The 21814-nt window shown below is 30.9% G+C and overlaps 1 protein-coding gene across 14 annotated transcripts in view; it reads left to right on the forward strand.

The window, feature by feature from the left end:
* The first annotated feature begins 15369 nt into the window (after window positions 1-15369).
* The window catches only part of LOC143241879 (conserved oligomeric Golgi complex subunit 1-like), a 53444-nt gene continuing 46999 nt past the window's right edge, over window positions 15370-21814 (forward strand). For 2 of the 14 annotated variants that reach the window (XM_076485170.1, XM_076485181.1), the window contains exons 1-4: window positions 15825-16313; window positions 18283-18367; window positions 20059-20103; window positions 20753-20819. The gene's annotated coding sequence lies outside the window, so the exon portion shown is untranslated. Of the gene's footprint in view, window positions 15414-15824; window positions 17222-18282; window positions 18368-20058; window positions 20104-20752; window positions 20820-21814 lie in introns of those variants that run through there. The other 12 variants (XM_076485169.1, XM_076485180.1, XM_076485171.1 and 9 more) reach the window with 9 other exon arrangements.

The raw sequence follows: 21814 nt of genomic DNA on the forward strand, positions 1-21814 counted from the left end.
AACCAGAGTAGTCCTTGTATTGTATCCTTACAGTGACTTTAAAAACCACGCTGGTGGTGATAAAAGACAAGACGATGAAGTAATTCTTTACAGAGATTTTCACCATCACTTGCTGAAAGGATGCATCACATATTTGTCCAACAACATACCTGATAAAGAAGTGAAAGAGACTAAAATGTTTATTTGAATCAAATAAAATGTTTGCTATATACACACAGGACACTTTTTTATATACCCAGACAGCAATGTTTCTCCAGGGTGTTCGAAAGTCACTATGCAGTATTATAACAGCATTCATTCAGTCTATTTCAAGCCAGCAACTAATAGCGTGTTTAGAAACAAAGAAGGATCCAAGCCTGTATTGATGTCAACGGGGTCACTTTCAACATTGTTTATAAATGTCATTCATATTTACCTCCTGTATTCTATATTGAAACATGTTTGTTAATAAATATAACTGCACAGTGACTTTCCTAACACCCTGTATAACACACAATCTAAAACTGCAATGCTTGTCCTGTGAAAAATGCGACTAAATCCATACCGCATAAACATGTATTGAAAAGACTGGACTAAAAGTTATCAAAGGACAGATATAAGTGTATGTGATGTTTCTGTGATCTAACAAAATAATGCTAAAGAAGATATCAAACTATCAGACCTTAAAACTATACACAACTTTCAGAATACACCAAAGATCTAATGTTTCAAGTATTCTCAACACAAAATAACAAGATTTTAACTGAAGTATAAAAATATAAAGGTTCACGCTCTGTCATAAGTTTTTCTTTGGTTCTAACTCATATTTTAACATGAACTTCTCTAACTTGTTATAAAACACCTTCTCATCAGAAATGTTATTTTTATTTAAAGGTTTGTAGTTCTAGATAATAATACTTTAAGACTTAAAAACATAACCAAGTATGCTTATTTTGAATAAAGCTTTTATGAAAGTTTACTTTACACTAGTTTTGTTAATTAAAACTATGGTCTAATTCATGCTGTACCAGTAACCTATGACAAGTAAAATGGACAGTTATTGGAATTCCTTTACTTTTGGGAAAACCATAACTATAAAATCTAATCAGGAACTTAGAAACAACTTTCAGTATACTGGACAAACTGAATAGGACAATGGGAAAATCTGAAACTTACTGGCCTTACGACAATGGACTTGTCACAGTAAAACTAGCCTTTACCTCAGCTGAACAAAATGCCAGATTTTAAGTAACATAAGTAACTAGGGTGTGCTGATTAATAATATTTAGTTTCTATGCTATAAAATTAAACAAATATTACAAGTGATATACCATACAAGGTCTCACATCAAGTTGTATGTATCGTGTAACAGTGTTACATTAAGAATGCACAGTGAAAGACAGATTAAAAAATTCCTTTATAAAACATGTGGTACCACATTAAATCAAACTATTTTTCAATCTTAACGACAGTCACCATACACACCTCATCAATAACAGTAATATGTTGAAGCATCAAACTCTCTCACACAGATTTAATCAAACCAATACAAGCATTACTAGTGTTTAAACACATCTCTACTGTCACAGTCATAAAACACATCTCTACTGTCACAGTCAAAGCCAGAAGCACAAGACTAGTACTTCATTTTACCACAACAAATTTCTCTGAACAATTGAGAGAAGAAACTTGAATTGTGAAGTGACGAATAACAAAGCCCAGGACAGAGAGATCATTGTTCACTCTGCATCATCAAGTGTACAAGATCTTCAAGTCCTTGACGAATCCCTTCATCACTACCAAGATAAAAGGTTTTAGTATCCATTTCCTTCCTTGTAAAACTCCTTGAAGGAATTCTTCCATCTAAATATGAAAAACAGAAAATATATCAAATTATCTTTCAACAACCATTTTTAATGAGGTTTAAGCTCTGCTTCTACTATGGAACATATCGTTTCTATAACAACAAAGAAATTTATTAATCTGCCTTACTAAGCCAAACTTTAATTGACTATGTATTGTTCTTATCCTATCTCTTTCAACAACAGCTTAGTAGTACTGGACAAGCAAGCAGGACACTGTGAAAATCTATGAACATTAACCAGAACAGAGCAGTAACTTTATTTACGGACATTCAGATTACAGATAACAGTTACGATCAACCTTCCACAAGTCCAAACTTTCCTGAATAAAACATACGAATCTCCTGAAATTCTGTATCCATAGAATAAGTTTTTTTTGTTCTTAACCACAAAGTAATATCTCCGCTTACCCACCATATGAATCAAACCCCAATTTTAAAATTATAAATATTTAAAATGTTCTTGAGCTACCAATTAGAACAATTAGTATGGAAGATAAATTATTTCAAAAATCATTTTTGTCATAATCATGCTATGTATGCAGACACGTGTGTGTGTTTTGGTTTTATTGTTAAATAACAGAATTTCTTGTCAACACATAAAATTAAGACTTTAAGACTTCTAGGTACCTCTTTAAAGGTCCTACATTCTGGCTTGTCCATATGTGTAACAATAATAAGACATGGTAAACCTTTCAATGCTGTATCAGTAAGTACAGCTTTCATAACTCCATGGAGAGACATTGTTCTTCTTCGTTAGCTGACCGTTGACCACCTAACACAACACCATGTTGACCTTGAAAGTATTTGTTCCAAAATATCTTCACCTCTTCTGTTCCTGTAATGGATATATAACTATGTATATATATATACTTAATACACTATATAACTATGTATACTTAAAACACTATACAACTATGTATATATACTTAAAACACTATACAACTATGTATATATACTTAAAACACTATATAACTATGTATATATACTTAATACACTAAACTTTTAAACACTGTAAAACTTCAAAACAACCAAGAAAAGGTTGTTTCTTACATATACAGACAACCCTTTCAACTCTATGTATTAAAATTTCTAAAGTTCAATATACCACATCGATAAAGTCATACACATTGTTTTCATCAAAAATCACATACCTTACTTTTATCTACACACATTTCATACTTTTTTTAAAATTAAATTATACACTTCAGGTCAAATAAATCACATATCTGTGGATTACATCAACACACACACATTTCATGTTCTTTAATTATACATACCACATACTTCAGGTCAAATAAATCACTATCTATGGATTACATCAACACACACACATGTCATGTTCTTTTAATTATACATGCCACACACTTCAGGTCAAATAAATCACATATCTGTGGATTACATCAACACACACACGCTATGTTCTTTTAATTATACATACCACATACTTCAGGTCAAATAAATCACTATCTGTGAATTACATCAACATACACACACATGTCATGTTCTTTAAATTATACATGCCACATACTTCAGGTCAAATAAATCACTATCTGTGGATTACATCAACATACACACATTTCATGTTCTTTAAATTATACATACCACACACTTCAGGTCAAATAAATCACATGTCTGTGAATTACATCAACACACACACACACACACACACACACGCATGTTCTTTAAATTATACATGCCACACACTTCAGGTCAAATAAATCACATATCTGTGGATTATATAACACACACACATTTCATGTTCTTTAAATTATACATGCCACATAATTCAGGTAAAATAAATCACATATCTGTGGATTACATAAACACACACACACACACATACACACACGTCATGTTCTTTAAATTATACATACCACATACTTCAGGTCAAATAAATCACTATCTGTGGATTACATCAACACACACACATTTCATCTCTTTAAATTATACATACCACATACTTCAGGTCAAATAAATCACATATCTGTGAATTACATCAACACACACACATTTCATGTTCTTTAATTATACATACCACATACTTCAGGTCAAATAAATCACATATCTGTGGATTACATCAACACACACACACACATGTCATGTTTTTAAATTATACATACCACATACTTCAGGTCAAATAAATCACATATCTGTGGATTACATCAACACACACACACACATGTCATGTTCTTTAAATTATACATACCACATACTTCTGGTCAAATAAATCACTATCTGTGGATTACATCAACATACACACATTTCATGTTCTTTAAATTATACATACCACACACTTCAGGTCAATAAATCACATGTCTGTGAATTACATCAACACACACACACACACATGTCATGTTCTTTAAATTATACATGCCACACACTTCTTCAGGTCAAATAAATCACATATCTGTGGATTACATCAACACACACACATATCATGTTCTTTAAATTATACATACCACACACTTTGGTCAAATAAATCACATATCTATGGATTACATCAACACACACACATATCATGTTCTTTAATTATACATACCACATACTTCAGGTCAAATAAATCACATATCTGTGGATTACATAAACACACACACACACATACACACACACATCGCCATGTTCTTTAAATTATACATACCACATACTTCAGGTCAAATAAATCACTATTTGTGGATTACACCAACACACACACATTTCATGTTCTTTTAATTATACATACCACACACTTCAGGTCAAATAAATCACTATCTGTGGATTACATCAACACACACACACACGTCATGTTCTTTTTAATTATACATACCACATACTTCAGGTCAAATAAATCACTATCTGTGAATTACATCACACAAACACACATGTCATGTTCTTTAAATTATACATACCACATACTTCAGGTCAAATAAATCACTATCTGTGGATTACATCAACACACACACATTTCATGTTCTTTAAATTATACATACCACATACTTCAGGTCAAATAAATCACATGTCTGTGAATTACATCAACACACACACATTTCATGTTCTTTAAATTATACATACCACATACTTCAGGTCAAATAAATCACATGTCTGTGGAATTACATCAACACACACACACATGTCATGTTCTTTAAATTATACATGCACACTTCAGGTCAAATAAATCACATATCTGTGGATTACATAAACACACACACACATTTCATGTTCTTTAAATTATACATGCCACATACTTCAGGTAAAATAAATCACATATCTGTGGATTACATAAACACACACACATTTCATGTTCTTTATACATACCACACACTTCAGGTCAAATAAATCACATATCTATGGATTACATCAACACACACACATTTCATGTTCTTTTAATTATACATACCACATACTTCAGGTCAAATAAAACATCTGTGGATTACATAAACACACACACACACACATACACACACGTCATGTTCTTTAAATTATACATACCACATACTTCAGGTCAAATAAATCACTATCTATGGATTACATCAACACACACACGTCATGTTCTTTAAATTATACATACCACATACTTCAGGTCAAATAAATCACATGTCTGTGAATTACATCAACACACACACATTTCATGTTCTTTTAATTATACATACCACATACTTCAGGTCAAATAAATCACATATCTGTGGATTACATCAACACACACACACATGTCATGTTCTTTAAATTATACATACCACATACTTCTGGTCAAATAAATCACATATCTGTGGATTATATCAACACACACACATTTCATGTTCTTTTAATTATACATACCACATACTTCAGGTCAAATAAATCACTATCTATGGATTACATCAACACACACACGTCATGTTCTTTTTAATTATACATGCCACACACTTCAGGTCAAATAAATCACATATCTGTGGATTACATCAACACACACACATGTCATGTTCTTTTAATTATACATACCACATACTTCAGGTCAAATAAATCACTATCTGTGAATTACATCAACACACACACACACGTCATGTTCTTTAAATTATACATACCACATACTTCAGGTCAAATAAATCACATGTCTGTGAATTACATCAACACACAACACACATTTCATGTTCTTTAAATTATACATACCACACACTTCAGGTCAAATAAATCACATATCTATGGATTACATCAACACACACACATATGTTCTTTTAATTATACATACCACATACTTCAGGTCAAATAAATCACATATCTGTGGATTACATAAACACACACACACACACACACGTCATGTTCTTTAAATTATACATACCACATACTTCAGGTCAAATAAATCACATATCTGTGGATTACATCAACACACACACACGCCATGTTCTTTTAATTATACATACCACATACTTCAGGTCAAATAAATCACTATCTGTGGAATTACATCAACACACACACACACATGTCATGTTCTTTTAAATTATACATACCACATAACAGGTCAAATAAATCACTATCTGTGGATTACATCAACACACACACATTTCATGTTCTTTAAATTATACATACCACATACTTCAGGTCAAATAAATCACATATCTGTGAATTACATCAACACACACACACATTTCATGTTCTTTAAATTATACATACCACATACTTCAGGTCAAATAAATCACATGTCTGTGAATTACATCAACACACACACACACATTTCATGTTCTTTAAATTATACATACCACACACTTCAGGTCAAATAAATCACATATCTGTGGATTACATCAACACACAACATTTCATGTTCTTTAAATTATATACACATAACTTCAGGTCAAATAAATCACATATCTGTGGATTACATCAACACACACATTTCATGTTCTTATAATTATACATACCACATACTTCAGGTCAAATAAATCACTATCTATGGATTACATCAACACACACACATTTTATGTTCTTTTAATTATACATGCCACATACTTCAGGTCAAATAAATCACATATCTGTGGATTACATCAACACACACACATTTCATCTTTTAACTATACATACACATACTTCAGGTCAAATAAATCACTATCTATAGATCTAAATCAAAGGCAAACAGAAATCTTCTAAACTTAACAAGTAAATATAATTTTGCAAAACATCTTGCTCAGACTGTTAAACATTCAAATCATAAGTTTAATTTTTAATTTGTATTAATCAGATATTAGTAACAGCTTCTGTTTCACATTTTAAAACTTTAACTTGTCATTTCAAAACGTGATCATGTGTAATGTTGTTTTTTAATTAAACACAGACCTACACAAAGTGGCATCAAAACCAGGTTTTTAGTATTGCAAATCTGCAGACATACAGCTGTGCCACTTGGGGTTGAGGGGTAGGGCTATGTGTAATGTAAGTTAACCCTGACCTAACCCTAAATGAACACCCCTCATTTTGTTTCAGAACAGTCACACAAAAATCTTAGTTTTGATTTGATTTTAATTAAAATATTTTATTTACAACAACTTTCATGGTGTGAACACCTTTGATGGCACAGCATGGTTATAATAAACTGCATTTTCCATAACATAAATTCTTGAACTCTATATTTTATATTCAGTCATTCAGAATTTTTTCTTAAAAGTATTTCAAACATACTATGTCCCCCATTGATGCTGCTAAAATGTCTTCCTCAATACCAGAGATCACAGTCAAATTGGACATTAATAACAGTCAGGACATTTTATACAAGTGCTAATGGATCATATAAATAAAGTGATATCTAAAATGTAATAAACCCGACACAAATAGAGAATGTGGTATTTAAAATGTAATAAAACCAGACAAAAATAGAGAATGTGGTATTTAAAAAATGTAATAAAACCTGATCCAAATAGAGAACGTAGTGTTTAAAAGTGCAATAAAACCTAACAATATTGTCTTTAAAAACAATTTTGTTTACTGTTTTTTTGAAATATACGAAAAAAAGTATGTTAGAAATAGCAATATAAGCACAACTTCTCACACACGGAAGCCAAAATGTTAAATTTGGTAAGATGAGTACATTAATTAATTTCAAATTTCAGGTTATCCTACATTACGAAAGTGTGAGATAAACCTACTAACAAGGAACCAATGAGCTTTTGTGTTATCTTTTTGTGTTGGTTATCCTACCAAAATGTTCATTTGGTAAGATGAGTACATTAATTATTTTCAAATTTTAGGTTATCCTACACATTACGAGTGTGAGATAAACCTACTAACAAGGAACCAATGAGTTTTTGTGTTTCATATCAACTGTATCCACACACAAGATTTTAATACAAAGCAACTAACTTTAAAACCATCTTTTGTTTACTTGTTTGTTAATATGTATATCTTACCACCAAGCTCTTTAATGTTTATAGTGGTTTCCAACACTGGTAGAGTTTTAATATTGAAACCTGAAACAAAACATTACCAATGCATCAACAAACTCATTCATATTTTAAATACTAATAATTTTGTGAAGGGGTTAAAAGTATTTTTTTCTAAGCAACAAACAATATCTACTTATGTAGATATGTACAGAAGTGTGCATCGACACACACATTACAAAACTACTTACTCGGTCAATCTGTAATATTAATGAAATACGAATAATGCAACATGTCAAAATCTTCCTTCACAGATTTCACACAATAAACACCTTTACATCAACAGCAAACCAAAATGAAAAGTAGGATTTAATACTGCATTAATTGACTGATTAGTGCCATGGTTATTTATTATTACAACTCAATTAATCAAATAAATATTGTCATTATGATAACATGAATCATTAGAATAAACACAAACAGTAATAACGAGAAATATTAACACTGAGTTGTTCATATTCATGACATTAATGAATTTCATGATAACTTTAATTAACTGGTTAAATGTATATGTCATCCTTAATTGTTCAGCTCTAATCACCACAAAGAATAACACTTGAAATGCTTAGACAACTGTGTAAATGATACGCCACCAGTTGTTGGCTCGATGTTCTCTGTGGATTCTCCAACTAAGGATGCTAACACTGTTGACTTTCCCACACCTTTCAAACCTAAACATAAAACTTCATACTGCTCTTTAGCAACAACTTGTGATTTCTGACAGTGCATCCACTGGCAACACTAAAAATAATATACAAAAAACTTTGTTTATCAAATATTATAATTTACTTTCACCTATCCAATCTAACAATAACAACTTATAGATTTATACAAAACATACATAATGTTTTAGCAGTTCTATCCTTCAACAGAATTCTAAACACATATATACTTGTATTTGATTTTTTTTACCCATTAATTACTGAATTAGTTGTAAAATTTTCATTGCAACTACATCTTGGGTGCTTAACATCAATTGACATATTTGTTGCCCTAATTTCAAGCATTTACAAGAAAAGAGGAACAATCAGAAAAATAACTTGGACCCTTAAGTACAGACTCCAATTCATTCATACAAGATCTGTATGACGTTTAATGTTTCAGATTCATTACACCAAACAATCATAACATTACAATCATAACCTCACACTACATGTGGTTGTTACATCATCTTTATTTTCACACTCACCTGACATCATTTGAAGATACTCACCATCAAATTATTTTACTTAAAAACTTCTGAAAAGAAATAGTCCAGAAAACTTTTATGTTGCTCAGAAGCTAATTGTATTGTTTCACCAAACTAGTACCAAGGTTAGAGTAAAACTTGTGTGCATGCTTAAATATAACAAAATCACAGATCAGAGTTGAAGAATGAGTGATGTGTTAATTTTTTCAAAAATCAAATGTTATAATTATATGTACTATCATGAATTGTTTTTCTTTAATGAAATTTATAAAGAAATACTTAACATTTGTCTATCATTACAGTCAACTTTTGAACACATTCTATTACAATGTTACCTATGTTTATATGAATTATAATATCAACTCATTACTCTAAATACTAACTGTACTTTCAGAAACAAATATTTTATAGTTTCAAAATAATTATATAGTAACTACATTAAAATAAACTTATAATTACAGAAATAAAAACTGTCTTAACTGGATGCACATCTTAAACTTATGCTGTCAATTTCTCAAGTTACCTCAATAAAATCATTTCTTCAATATCCTTTTTTCTAATTAAGAAACATCTTATTCCAACACCATAAGGTTACCTTAGAACCTATCATGTCATCCAATGAAACCTTCCCAATAACTTCCTTCTTAGAAATGTAGACAAAAAACTGTGTATGGTCTTCCAACTGAGGCTTAATTACCAAACTGCATTAAGACAGTCACCTCTGTTGATTTGTCATCAATGTTTAATTAGTACAGCATCTGTAAGACAATCACCTCTGTTGATTTGTTATTAATGTTTAATTAAGTACAGCATCTGTATAGACAGTCACCTCTGTTGATTTGTTATTAATGTTTAATTAAGTACAGCATCTGTATAGACAATCACCTCTGTTGATTTGTTATTAATGTTTAATTAAGTACAGCATCTGTATAGACAATCACCTCTGTTGATTTGTTATTAATGTTTAATTTAGTACAGCATCTGTATAGACAATCACCTCTGTTGATTTGTTATTAATGTTTAATTAAGTACAGCATCTGTATAGACAATCACCTCTGTTGATTTGTTATTAATGTTTAATTTAGTACAGCATCTGTATCGACAATCACCTCTGTTGATTTGTTATTAATGTTTAATTAAGTACAGCATCTGTATAGACAGTCACCTCTGTTGATTTGTTATTAATGTTTAATTAAGTACAGCATCTGTATAGACAGTCACCTCTGTTGATTTCTTATTAATGTTTAATTAAATACAGCATCTGTATAAACAGTCACCCTCTGTTGATTTGTTATTAATGTTTAATTAAGTACAGCATCTGTATAGACAGTCACCTCTGTTGATTTGTTATTAATGTTTAATTAAGTACAGCATCTGTATAAACAGTCACCTCTGTTGATTTGTTATCAATGTTTAATTAAGTACAGCATCTGTATAGACAGTCACCTCTGTTGATTTGTTATTAATGTTTAATTAAGTACAGCATCTGTATAGACAATCACCTCTGTTGATTTGTTATCAATGTTTAATTAAGTACAGCATCTGTATAGACAATCACCTCTGTTGATTTATCATCAATGTTTAATTACACAGACTATAAAATTCTATTAGCTCTACTATTATCACTTCAAAACTGCTTAGACAGTTAGAGTGACTTATTTTTCATCTTGAGCTATGTTAACATAATACAGTTACTATCTATATGAAATGTGTGTTTCAAATTATAACCCAAATCACTTAACTTGAAGTGCAGGATATAAAACTCACCACAGAACAATAAACATGTAATTAAACTTATGATAGCCCAAACACATTAACCACAGGAAAAACAATAGAATTATGGAAAAAACAAAACACAAGATAACTATTATTATTCACTTTCAGCTGATGTTTTCTTTTTATATTAATATTTCATATATTTACCAAGTCTTATTATTGGTATATATGAAAATATAACACACAAAAGTCACATCATGTCATCCTGAGATTATTCTGTTAATGATAGAACTTCTTAAATAAACACAAATATTCATCTTCACTGTACTGCTGTACCACTTCTACATTTCAGCTTCTATTTTGACTAACATTCTACATTAGCTTGTTAATCAGACATTTCTCATGAACAAAAATGAGAAATTGTAGGTTCACCTACTACCTTATTTAGTCCAATACAGCATGAAGCAAGTCCAAGCTGTATATCGCTCACCTACCTTATTTAGTCCAATACAGCATGAAACAAGTCCAAGCTGTATACTTTCTAAGAAGCCTGGCGTCATGTAGAGTTTGGATGTATGATTCTTCACAAACAACCAAATTATGGCATGGACAAACCTAGTCGCCCACAGCAGAAATAAGCGTATCAAGAACAGATTTTGTACCTACATCATGTCTTCTTCACTGAAATTCATATTTTGGAATAGAAAAGGAATAAAGTATATAACAAGCAACTGTCATGCAGAAAAATACAATTATAGCCTTAACCTTTATTATTTTCAGTATATACTCAATAACAAACATATTTTTATAAATGATTAATTGCTCTGTTATAAATGTCTGGCCACATTTCTTTTATTTATCAAAAACTAAGTATGATAACAAAACGTTTTATTAAACATATGACCCAAGGGATATACAGATGCACAAATGAAAAACATAGTCCAACAATTACTCATAGATTCAAAAAAATCCTTGTCCAACTTACCTGTACACAACTGGTTATTAATATTTATTTTATATGGCAAATTTTTATTATTTTATCATAAATCAAATTTAAATCCAACATATCAAAATTCATAACAAGTTAATTTACAAAAGTCAAAGCAAATTCCATTCGAATTGTTGTTATCTCAACTCCTTCGTTACTTATTACAACAACCGTTTTTAAAAACTTCATGATGTTACACTAATTAATCTATTGTTTTTAGAAGACAAGACGCTGAATTATTTCTATGGTTAACTATATAACTTACTTCTAGTATCAAATGAACATTCAATGATTCATTCATAAGATACAGATTTTTTCATGGCCATCTACTCCTTCCTGCATTAACAATAACAGCTTCAACACTACACTACTAATAGCGAATCAGGCCTAATAATAATACTTTATTAAAAGCACTATATTACTAGTCATACTTTTCAATGAAAGGTTGAAAAAGACAGAATATATTATTTATTAATATTATCCGACCTTAATCAAAAAGACAATTTGCCCAAGAATACAACGTTATCGAAAAATCATTATGGAATCAATGCATGTCCGAAATGTAACTGGTCCATCTAAGAGCAATAATATAATGTTAATGAGTTTAATTTTTTAATATAATTAATCATCTTATAACAAATCCTTCTTTATATCTTTATTTATATAACAAGGAAATTGCATACTTTGAATATCAACCACGTAAATATTAACCATTTTAAAATCTTGAACAACATCAAGAATGCTCAGAAACTAAGCGCCACATTAATGTGTAAACAAGTATACAATAAGGCGTAAATTTTATAGTTGGTAAAGGTTAAAGAAGTGATCAAGAGATCAAAACAGATTTCTTAAAATCTGCATTTGATTGAGGAATAATAATAATATAAACATTTAAAAGTTGTAAAAAAATATTTTTTTTCGTTGCTTTCAGTGCAGAGCCTAATTCAGTTTAAAAATTGGTGCAATATCAACTATCATTTTTCATGATAAATCATACCATTCCAATTATTCAAAATCTAAAGTACCCTTTTAAAAACCGCATTTCGTATTCTGTTGTAACTTAAAATATTACTTGGTTTCCAGGCAATATTTGACACCTCGACAAGTATTAAGAATGAAAGATTTATTTATGAATTTCGTGCAAGGGCACAAACTAGCTGTCCCCAATTTAGGAGTGATACACTAGAAAGAATAGAGATAGTTAATATTACCCATGGCAAACTCTTCTACAATGAAAATGGGATTTTCTAAAACATTATAATACCCTCAAAGCTGAGATGAAAAAGCATTTGCAGGGACGGGATTGGAACCCATGACCCACAGATATCATACTGAGTGTGCTAGTCATAGAACTTATATTTACGATATGATAATTTTAATAGTCGGTACTACCAAAACACTTTTTTTTTCACACTTTAGCATAAAGGTACATAATTAATTATCTGTGCTGTCCTGCCAAAATGTAAATCTTAGGTTGGTACGTAAACGTGAAAAGGACAAGTTTAACATCAGCAAACATCACTTGTTACGACCCTCCTTTCTCCAGTGGCACAACAATATGTCTGCAGACGTACAACTCTAGAAACAGCGTTTCAAGTTTAGTGGTGGGCAGAACATAAATAACCCATAGCGGCCCATTTGGACAACTTGAGTCCAAGTATATCGATTTAATCAAGTGAAATCTTACCCCCTTTAGTGACAGAGAGTTTGTATTTCGAATATTTACTTGATGAATAAACAAGAAGATATATGAACTATAAGTTAACACTAAACTGAATTTTATTCATGCTTATGTTTTGTTTCTTTTGTTGTTGTTTTTTACAGTTACGATACCATTACTCTTTATTAATACATATTCTTGAAGTTATATGTTTAGAAGAAAATAAACAAAAAATACTGAACTGCGTTTTCTATATTTATACCGTAAGCAGATATGCTTGTTTGTTTTGGGAATTTCGCACAAAGCTACTCGAGGGCTATCTGTGCTAGCCGTCCCTAATTTAGCAGTGTAAGACTAGAGGGAATGCAGCTAGTCATCACCACCCACCGCCAACTCTTGGGCTACTCTTTTACCAACGAATAGTGGGATTGCCCGTCACATTATACGCCCCCACGGCTGGGAGGGCGAGCATGTTTAGCGACGGGGGTGCGAACCCGCGACCCTCGGATTACGAGTCGCACGCCTTACGCGCCAGGCCATGCCGGGCCCTAAAGTAGATATGCAAACAAATTTGTAACGTAGCTTATTCCACAGTGTTAAAAAAAATGAAAATTGTTAACAAAGCATTCACTTTGAGGCCCGGCATCGCTAGATGAGTTAAGTCATGTGACTGTAATCCGAGAGTCGCGGGTTCGCGTTCCGGTCGCACCAAGTTTGCTCGTCCTTTCAGCCGTGGGGCGTTTATAATGTGACGGTCAATCCCACTATTTCTTGGTAAAGAGTAGCCCAAGAGTTGGCGGTGGGTGGTGATGACTAGCTACCTTCCTATAGTCTTACTCTGCTAACTTATGGACGGATAGCAGATAGCCCTCGTGTAGCTTTGCGCGAAATTAAAAAACAAACAAACTTTTATGAGGCCAAAATTTTCTAATGATGTTACTTTGTATCTATATATTTGTTCACCAGTTTTACAGCTTACAGAAATTGAAAGCTGTCTTATTTCGAAAGGCTTGATGTTGTTTTAAATTAAGCACAAAGCTACACGATGGGATATCTGTGCCTGCCCACCACGGGTATCGAAAACAGGTTTTTAACGTTGTAAGTCCGCAGACATACCGCTAAACCACTGGGGGGCCGAAAGGCTTGAAGTTTTGTTTAATTGTTTGTTTGCACCGTCGATTTTAGAGTTATAAGTTGTAGACTTGCTTCAGTCCCACAAAGAGTTTTGTTTGTTTGTTTGTTTTGAATTTTGCACAAAGCTACTCGAAAGCTATCTGTGCTAGCCGTCCCTAATTTTGCAGTGTAAGACTAGAGGGAAGGCAGCTAGTCATCACCACCCACCGCCAACTCTTGGGCTACTCTTTACACCAACGAATAGTGGGATTGACCGTAACATTATGACGCTCCCACGGCTGAAAGGGCGAGCATGTTTGGCTCGACGGGGATGCGAACCCGCGACCCTCGGATTACGAGTCGCACGCCTTAACGTGCTTGGCCATGCCGGGCCCAATTTCAAGGAAAGCTGGGTTGGGTTTCTTTTGCACTGTTGTCTTTTCTCAGAAAACTAATATGTAACGTATAATTCAACCTTCCTGAAAGGAAAATGAAAGGCCTACAGTAACTAAAAAATGTATATGGTAAGGGTAATAAATTGTTAATACAGTGATTTATTATAACATTAATAAAAGCGAACTATGTAGTGTTAAATTTTATTTAAGCGAATATAATTTAAATTAACCATAAACTACCCATGAAATTAAATTATTTATACGTAGTAAATAAATAATATTTTGAAGTGAATTTAATATTTAAATATATTTATTAACCTCAAGAAAATCACACCTTTTTGTATAACATCTATACATAGTGTATTTTGGATATATATATATACTGTATATTGATTTATCGGTATGACTTTAACAAACTTTTTATATTTTCTGAACAAGACTGAGATACGAAGTGTGAGACTCCTTCGTTTGTATGATAAAACAAACATTCATTGCATAATATCCAATAACTATATATACCTGTGTATCATCCTGCAAGACTTCCATATGTAACTCAGATGTTGTAAGTGGTAATCTCTCACCAGGGGTAGTACGTGACGTGTAGTATACGTATTTGGTACATCCATGTCTTTGTTTTTGTCGAGAGTTACTACTTTATTAGATCAGGATATTTCATGTTTATGACCTGTACTTCGAATTTCGAGTTAGACGTGAAATATTTTAAACGTTGTAATGTTGATAATGATTACTGAGTGCTAGATTTTAATTCATAGGGCAAATATGTTTGTTTTTCATTAGTTAAAGACATGCACTTTTATTTATTATTTCCGTTTTATTATTGACACAGTAATGTACTTTAAATTAGTTTTAACATAGCACGTTTTATTTTTTAGTTTACACATATGAACGAGCAACTTTCTAAAAGTAAAAATTAAATTTTAAATTTCAGTAATAAAACACATGAAGTTTGCTAAACGTCAAAGGGAATTCAAAAAGTAAAAATGACAACTAACATTAATTTGACCACTAGTAAGTAAGCAAATCTGTAAACTAAATTCCTATATATGAGCCTAACTCATGACTGATAAAGATAATTCTTTTTATCACGACATAAGTACAATAGTTTTAGTGATAGTATAAAGATGGAACTTTTTAAACTTGCTGCATTAAATTAAAATATAATAAGTAAGCATGTGACCAGCTAAATTAGTACATATCAACTCTATTAAGAAGTGATTATATAAATATAATTGGTGTGGTATTTATAACACTATATAATTTATAGTGCCCATGAGATTGTCGATGTAAATTTAATTTGTAAAGAAGATTGGTAGTTTCATACAAATTGCTCTATAGAACAACTAACAATGTTGTAGACGTCTGCAGGTATAACAGTTTAGGGTTAAGCTAGTTTTATAATCCTGAAATTATGTTTTATATGAAAATGTCATATGTACAAGTTTGTAAAAACATGTAATAAGCTAAACACGTGACTAATGGTAATGCTATAACTCCAGTTTGTGAAATTTGCTAATCAGTTAAGTGGTCCAATTGATTACATTGAAGAAATCTATTGTTCCCATTAAATGACTAAAAGAATTGTTGTTGGAAGTTCACTGAATTACATTATAAATGCTACAAATTGAGTTTTAATATCCACAGTAGACAAAACAGAGATAACATACTATATCGTTTTTTTTGGTTAACAGTAAATGGGCATCAGTATAATAACTTACAAGGACAATATTTTAATTACATAGCTAGTTGAAATTATCAAAAACAGATAACACTAATTATGATTAGATGATAAATTAATAGCAAGTATTGTTTTATAATTACCACCAAAATCTGGCTATATTTCTGTGACAGCTATGGTAACTAACAACTGTGTCTTTAAAGACATTAACCACAAAGTAAATGGGCCATTGAAAGGTATTGTAAGTGGAGATTTTGTTCTGTTTGTAGGGTAGCTTGCTTTTAATCAGAAGTTAGGGATGATTATTTATAATATCAAAACCTTATCCTTTCTTATTTCTTTATTTGTATGCGTGATTATTAAATGTAATGCCATGTTTACATGTAAGAAAAGTCATTAGTATGGAATGTTTTATGTAACATTCATCTTAAAGATTGTTGAACTGTCTTTTGTATGCACAAGTATTCTGATCTTTTATGACTTGTATTTCAGAACATTAGTTCTGTCTTTAATGTAAAATATATGTAAGTTTGTATCAGTGGTGTTTGTTAAAAATAATAGATGGGTGCTATGTTAACTTAGAATATTCAACCATTGACAGTTAACATGAAATTGTTCCATCCACTTACTTAAATTAAACTTAAAAAAAAACAACTTATTATTCAAATATTTATCAACACTTTCCTTAAATTACATTCTCTTTATCACCACCGTGTTAGAAAAATAAAACTGTTTTATCTGAAGATGGCTCCCACCATACCAAATTTATGCTTGTCTCTCTTAGTCCTACCATTATCATCAGTAAGTATGAGGGTGCATTCATCACTGTCAGTTCTCTGAACTGTAAAATACTCAGTTGGATCCTCTCTAACACTTTTGTGAATAAAAACCAGTTCCAGAAATCTTGATATGTTTTTGTATAGCAACTTTCCATCCCACTATCGTATTAATTGTTCTCTAAACCTTTAATGTCTTTCCCAAGGTATGGAGCCCTGGACTAAACATAATACTATAAATGCAGCCTAACCAGTGACCTATACAGTGGAGCTGTAACCTATCTATAGGAGTGTTTGGTGTTTTTTGCAGATAGAACTCAAAGTTGTATTTGTTGTACCTGTAGTTAAATAGAGCCGTAAATATTTTGTAATCAGTGGTAATAAGTGATACACCAAAATGTCTGACTTTAATAACAACACAAAAAATAGGCTATAGGATGGATTGAAATGTAATATTATATTAAAAACACTTTATCAAAGTTATGGACATTTGTTAATATAGTTTATTAAAATAATTATTTTTGAGGTATGAAACTGGCCAAGATGGAAACCGATACACTTTTCGAACAACACACTATAAAGGAGATACAGGATATTGAGAAAAAAATAAGGTAACAGACTCTAACTAGATTAAAACCTGGATAAAAGCTTTTTGGAAGAGTATTTAAGTATTATTTAGATATTAGAAAGAACTAATTTAAGATGAAGTTTTATCAGTTTTCAAAATAAAACTTGCTTATTTTTGTCACAACATTTCACCAGATTTACTTGGCATCTTCATGTCATGTATAAAATGGAGGCTAACAAAATTAGTTTAAACTAGGATAATTATAAAGTATTAATCAATTAACTGTCAAATTTGTAAATATAAAAACAAGGCTTGAAGAGCTAAGCCTAAACATGTCATGTATAAAAACATAGGCTAACAAAATTAGTTTAAACTAGGAGAATTATAAAGTGTTTATCAATTAACTGTCAAATTTGTAAATATAAAAACAAGGCTTAAAGAGCTAAGCCTAATCATGTCATGTATAAAAACATAGGCTAACAAAATTAGTTTAAACTAGGAGAATTATAAAGTGTTTATCAATTAACTGTCAAATTTGTAAATATAAAAACAAGGCTTGAAGAGCTAAGCCTAATCATGTCATGTATAAAAACATAGGCTAACAAAATTAGTTTAAACTAGGAGAATTATAAAGTGTTAATCAATTAACTGTCAAATTTGTAAATATAAAACAAGGCTTGAAGAGCTAAGCCTAAACATGGAAATTTGTTTTGTATACAAATAAAAAGGGGGATTAAAACATATTTATTAAGAAAAGGGTTTTTATGTTTGTATTATTAGGGCCTTTTTTATTTTTCATTTATCAATATCACCTCTGCTGAGGATTTGTACCCAAAAAAAAACAAAAGATTGATTATTACTGGTTGTATTAATAAATATTAGGATGGAAATTTGAAATATTCCAGAGAAGGACTAGAAAGATGTCTGTTGGACTCGCCAATATAAGTGCTTCTAAAATTTGAACATTATTTGCATACCTATTTCCTTAGCTATTCACCATCCATATTTTAAATAGCTCTTGATGTAGATTTTTTCCAGTTATAGATTTTTAATTTAATGTCAATTTAATATTTTTTAACCAGTTGTTTTCAATAACATGAGAAAAGTTTGGGAATAATGGTAAAACACATTTTTAAAGGAAATAATTCTTTGATTAACAACAGTTTGATGGAAATTTTGTACACAAACCTGAAACCTAAAGTTGGTAATTTCATTTATAAACAATGAAAGTTGGGACTTGTGATTTTATTTGTAGGAACAAAAGTGTTCTATATACCTTTTTGTCCTTGGTAATGAAGGGAATTCCAAGTAAAGTCCAGTTGTTATGAAATCTACATGTTTAGAAGCCTCTGTTAATCTTTTTAACAAGAATGTATAAAAATGGCAGTTTGTCATCAACTTTTATTTCCATCATGAATTTAGCATTTAAATTTATCTGACAGAGATTAGTAACAGTGTTATCACATTCATCAAAAACTGGAAAGAGTGTCATCCTTTGTTAATAATTTATATTTAAAGTTTAGTTGCTACTGAAAATCTTGAGCAGTTGAACATTAAGTTATGAGACTAATAAATATAGAAGTATTGGTTAAATCATGGGTTTTATGGTATGAAGGTTTGAAATGTTTAAAGTTATATTTTATATGTAACAACTTCTGTGAATAGTATGTCACAATAAGTTGTTTGTGTTGTAATTTAGATGAAGTGTTATAAAAATTTGATTTGTTTTCAAAGAAATGATATTGAAAGGAAGAAAGAAGACTTGCGGCAGATGGTGGGGTAACGTATCAATATTAATGTTATCGTAAGAACTTTAAATATTAATAACAGGCCTTATAGTAAGGCAGAGAGCCAATTCGTATATTGTCCATATTCTGATTTTACCATATTATCCATTATTGTTCTAAGTTCCTAAATTTTAACAATATTACTTGTGTCAACAAACAAACATGTTTCCTTTTCTGTATACTGAAAGGTAATATTTGTTTTTTTTTAGGAGAATTTTAGTAAATGGAATAATTATGTATAATAATATTAAATAATCTTTGTGTTATGATTGGAGAACATATTCACGTATTGGCATCAAGTGCCATGAATCTTATTTGTTTTATAGTTTATGGCAATGTTAAAAACAAACTGAATTTGGGATTTGGTTATAAGATTCAGTATAATGTTAGCAACTTGCATCTAACATAAAAAATATGAGGACACAAACTAAGACCTAATGAAAGCATATATGTTTCTGTTTTCACTTGACTGACTTGTTACAAATAAAGTGAAATTGTAACAGTTATTTAGGATAATAAAAACTTATTTATACTTTAAATGTCAGAACATGTTATTAAACAGTCTTGTCTTTTACTGTTAAACAGTATTGTCATTTTTGTACAGTTTTATTGTAAGCAAACTTATTATCTGTCACGAACAGAGAAAGATACCGTGATCTGATGGAAGCGGCTGATAAAATAACAGAGATGAAAGTAAATTCAGAGAAGGTATGTTTTCCTCTTTCTACATTTTGAAATTATTTTAATATCCTGGTCTTTAACTACACATTATCAGGTTTTAAATGTCTAACAGGCATAGTCGCACCTTGGAAAATATCCTTAAGGTATGTTTAACACACTTTTGTTTCTTGATTATTACCAGCGTTTCTCTTCCCTGGTAAATGATAGGCTATCCAACAATCAATATGAATGGATAGAAAAAATATTAGCTTTTTAAAACCTTGAAACAAACAAAGATGTAGAAAAGCATTTGAGCCCAGGGTCATTATCTCAAACTCTGAGGAAGAAATGAAACATAAACTATTCACAAAGTTATTTTTAACATCATCAATGTGCTTATATGAGCTAACACAATGATATTCCACAAGTTAATAACCTACTGGAAGAAAATAAGTGATTCAGTTTCGATTTCAAGTGTTTACACCTCCATTCTTAACATTCAAGTCAACATTACTTTGTGCCAGTTTCCACATAGCTCTGTTCAAACCCACAGGTAATTCTGATCTATTACCACTAGATGCACATTACAACAACAGGTAAATTGCTAGCATTTTGGAATTTAATGATTTTTCAAAAGACTTTTTTTTTTTTAAGACTAACAGCATATTTATCATATCGCTATAGATGAAAACATCCTGTTCTGCTTGGGGCATAAACCAGGAAGCTCTCAGTTCATCCTATTTGAAACAGATTCTATACTTATTAAACTATAAAGTTCCTGATAACATTTCCACTTTAAACACTGTCACTGGTACACTACTCAGTGTCTTGTACTTAAATTTAATATTTTAGTTTCTCCAGCAAGTTGGTTTTAATAACACTTGAGTGTGACAAATTAGATACAACATGGGGTGGAGAAGTTGAAATGTCTTAACAGACACTTGGCTCAGAACATCAACATATTTGTTGTCCTAAATTTCACACTGGAGATTTCTTCATTCAACTAGTTGTTAGGAAGATAAAAAGTTTTAGAACTGGCAAGA

Source organism: Tachypleus tridentatus, unplaced genomic scaffold, assembly GCF_004210375.1.
Source record: "Tachypleus tridentatus isolate NWPU-2018 unplaced genomic scaffold, ASM421037v1 Hic_cluster_1, whole genome shotgun sequence".
NCBI classification, from domain to species: Eukaryota; Metazoa; Arthropoda; class Merostomata; order Xiphosura; family Limulidae; genus Tachypleus; species Tachypleus tridentatus.